We start from the raw sequence: 3,984 nt of genomic DNA on the forward strand, positions 1-3,984 counted from the left end.
AAAAGGTGTGCTGGAAAAAAAACATATTCTTAAGGAGAAACACCATGGAAGATTTAAAACAGCTTGAGATAAATGACATAGAGTGTTTCTAGAGCTATGAAATGAACTAGACAATCATGGACTAAGAATTTTAACATTCGTTTCTACCATTGATTGTTGTGTGAACGTGGGGGTTTCATTTTACTCTGGTATCTTTAATGATAAAAGTGATTAAATGATCAAGAGTCACGCAAGCTGAAGGACTGACAAAAATTAATCTATCAGACACCAAAATGTGTAGTTTTGTCTGAGAAAGGCATTCTGAAAATAGTTTATCACAGCTATAGAGCCTTCATATCCTAACTGGAACCACCAAAGATCATAAAATAGAACCTAATTCTTTCCTTCATTTATATTTACTCGAAATAGTTACTTTATTATTGTTATTTATCCTGGTTTTACAGAGAAAATCTGGATTCCTTCTGTTAGAGAATCTTCTAGATACCTTTATTTCTATACAATTTTTCTATGGCTAAACCTACATACATCTCATCCATTCTGGATATTCACTCTCCAAATGTAATAGGAAAAAATCAAGTGACTTGTAAATCATAACTCTGGATTATAATCTTATAAAAACTTTATTGAATATTAATCAAAGATACATATAATTTTAAGTATATTAGAAATACGTAAGAATGCCTGATAATGTGAGATGATCCTGATGCTTGTAGAAATAAGATTTCAAATAAATTGTAGTCCTTGCCAAAAACATCTTTTAGAAGTAACCTAATATTGGCTCTATTTTTAAAAAGTAAGGTGAGATGTCATGAGTGAGTTCACAGAAAAGTGGAAACTAATATCTATTTCTCTCAAATGTGTGAGACAAAGGCACCAGAAACTATGTTCGTGGCTAAGATTAGTCATTGTAATTAAGCACAAGGTAATACTGTTATATACTGTCACTGTGTTCCAATATATAATATATTCTAATTCAGTAGCTTTTAAAAGTTGGGAGTCATTCAGGCAATAGTTTTTGTCTATGTATGTGATGCTAAACAACTTGTTTGGTAGACTTAGAACTTTTTGTTTGTTTGTTTGTTGAGACGGAATCTCGCTCCGTCACACAGGCTGGAGTGCAGTGGTGCGATCTTGGCTAACTCCAACCTTCACCTCCTGGGTTCAAGCGATTCTCCTGCCTCAGCCTCCCGAGTAACTGGGACTACAGGCGTGTGCCACCAGGCCTGGCTAATATTTTTTATTTTTAGTAGACATGGGGTTTCACCATGTTAACCAGGCTAGAGTGCAGATTATTCACAATAGCCAAAAAGTGGGAGAAACCCGTTTCTATCCAGCAAAATGTAGTATATACCTACAATGGAATGCTATTCAGTCTTAGAAAATTCTGACATATGCTATAACAGAATAAACCTTAAGGACATTATTCTAAGTGAAATAAGACAGCCACAAAATGTCAAATCCATTTATGTGAGATAGCTAGAGTCGTTAAATTTATAGAGACAGAAAGCAGAATGGTGGTTGCTAGGGACTGGGGGCAGGAGATAATGGGGAGTTGTTATTTAATGGCTATAGAGTTTCATTTTTGCAACATAAAGAGACTTCTGGAAATTGGTTGCACAATAATGTGAATGGACTTAATACTATTGAACTACATACTTAAAAATGATAAAGATGGTAAATTTATGTTATGCGTATTTTATCAAAATTAAAAATAAAATAGAAAAAAATTAAGATTTCAGTATAAAAATATATTCAGTTTTTGGTAAATAGACTTTCTCTGAACCATGCTGCATTCTCATAAAGAGGTGGTCGTTCCCATGCATTCATTCATGTTTACAAACTTTTATTAAAATGAAATGAATGGTGCACATATAAGTGCAACAAGGAGGTAGCTTGTCCCTCCATTTAGAAAGTTCATATGTATCAAATTTAAGGTCAATATTTTTTGCATCATGTTGCAGAAACGTCCCTTCCTTGCATTCGTATAATTATAGTGAATTTGAGTGGAAGGGACCTTAGAGGTCAGCTAGTTTTTCCTCTCTCCACTCTTTTCGAGTGTCTCTTTGTTGCTGCTCTGTGATCAATGCTTGAGATTCAGTTTTGAAAGGAGTCCTGCCTCCATCCAGACTCTTTTTTCCTCTCTGGCTGGTATTTAGGGTGATGAATTTTCCCATCCTCAAAGACAGAAGAAAAGAGAGGGAATAGCATGATAAAAGGAGATTGGATATGAAAGTCAGAATATAGGACTCAGAAAGAAATTGTCAGGTAATTGTTCTTTTGTTTCAGAGTTCCATACAGAAATATTGTAAATAGCAGAAAAGCAATAGAAAAGAGGTATATGTTTATATTTCTCCTGTCATCACTACAAATGCCCTGCTGATGTTAAAAGGACTAAGAGAAAAAAATAAAAGAATTACTGAGACAGGTCATACTCTTCAAAGAAAGGTACACAAACACAAAGAAAATAGGATTCATACAAGCTATTATGTATCACACAAGGTAAATGGCATTGGATAACAGTGTAAGCAGCCAGGATAAGCTTCTGGCCCTTTGTATATTAAGAAAACAAAAGTTCCAATCTAAGTAACATGTGGACAGCAAAAATATTACTGCATATAAGCACCTGTCATGGGATACATGAATGTTCCTATAGTTTCCTTTAAAATGTCATGCAAATATTAGTCCTGTTTATTGTGAGTCCCCTTTCCCCATCCTGTGTCACCTCTTCCCATAGCTCTTCATTTAAAATTCAGCCGGTAACTATTCTTACCCAAGATTTTCCTTACTGACATTTGGCAGCCTGCACGCCTCTAAGTGAAAATGCAAACTTAGCACTGCATGGGTTTCTACAGATTCTCTGCTTGGGTCGCTAGTCCCTGTATCATTGTCTGTCTCTCTCTCTCTCTTCACTTGCACTCTCTCTGTGTATGTCTCTCCCTTGTTCTCTCTTTATCCACTCAACCTGAACTCTTCCAAGTCCTAGGCTTTATTACTGACATTTTGTCGCTACCTCAGAATGTATACCTGAGCCTTCATGTTCTCAAAATTACAAATCTTGCCATATTAGATATTCTTTGCTCTCCTACAATTGCTCTCCAACTGCTTTCCACTTACCTAAATGAGTTTGTCTTTGTTTACTGTTCAACTCTCTGAAGCTCATGTCATCATGACTTTAGTCAGTTGGAGGATTGTCATTTACAAGTCAAGAAGCCAGTAGAATCCGTTAGGAATTTTGTTTTTATTATTGTTTTCATTTCCCCTTCACTTCCTCCACATAAGATACGGAAGCTTATACTAGAAAAAGAAGTTTTGCAAACAGGTAATATGCATTCCTAACTAGTAGATCTGTGCCATTCCTCTCATCACCTTTATAGTGCATTTTCTCCTTTTCTTTTACCTGACGTGGTCTTCAAATAATTTCACACTGTTGCTTTTCCACACACCAGCCACGGAAGACTGTCCCAGGGTTTACAATAATCTCTTATACAGCAGGATATTTATATTTTCTGATTTAAAGGAAAGTTCCAGGGCCCTGTTAGACACCAATAAGTCATTTTTAAAACACAAATTTTTATGTATAACACATACAGGCTTTGTTCTTCAACTCTAGTTCCACTGTCTATTGCTATTATGGGGCTAATCTCAAGAAGTAGCTGTTTAATACTAAACAAGAACATCTTGAGAGTAAAATATCAACTTCTCTAATAATTAAGGAGCCAGGATTATCTCTCCCTAGAACAAATCAGGAAGATTTAGGGCCAGGCTGAAGCAACAGGGACAGTTGTTACAGCTTTTCTCTCTAGGATGTTATGACCATAGGTCATTTGGTGAACTCTCTGGCCTCTAGAGCTGCACCTGCTTTATGAAGTGTATAGTTATAAGATGTCATATCCTAGGGAGAATTTATAATTCCAGTGAAAGAAATAGGCACATCACCAGTTTTGTAGACTGGGCACATTATATCAAGTGTTTTTTAAAGCATAA

At 35.6% G+C, this 3,984-nt stretch overlaps 1 long non-coding RNA gene across 1 annotated transcript in view; it reads right to left on the bottom strand.

Annotated features, from left to right (window-relative positions):
• The window catches only part of LOC108515186 (uncharacterized), a 4,368-nt gene extending 844 nt beyond the window's left edge, over nt 1-3,524 (bottom strand). Inside the window, exons 1-2 of the long non-coding RNA XR_001881452.1 lie at nt 3,398-3,524; nt 3,115-3,294 (exon numbers count right to left, since the gene is read on the bottom strand). This is a non-coding gene — a long non-coding RNA (uncharacterized LOC108515186). The remainder of the gene's footprint in view (nt 1-3,114; nt 3,295-3,397) is intronic.
• Nucleotides 3,525-3,984: the final 460 nt, after the last annotated feature.

Source organism: Rhinopithecus bieti, unplaced genomic scaffold, assembly GCF_001698545.2.
Source record: "Rhinopithecus bieti isolate Rb0 unplaced genomic scaffold, ASM169854v2 scaffold_32518, whole genome shotgun sequence".
In the NCBI taxonomy this organism is placed as follows: domain Eukaryota; kingdom Metazoa; phylum Chordata; class Mammalia; order Primates; family Cercopithecidae; genus Rhinopithecus; species Rhinopithecus bieti.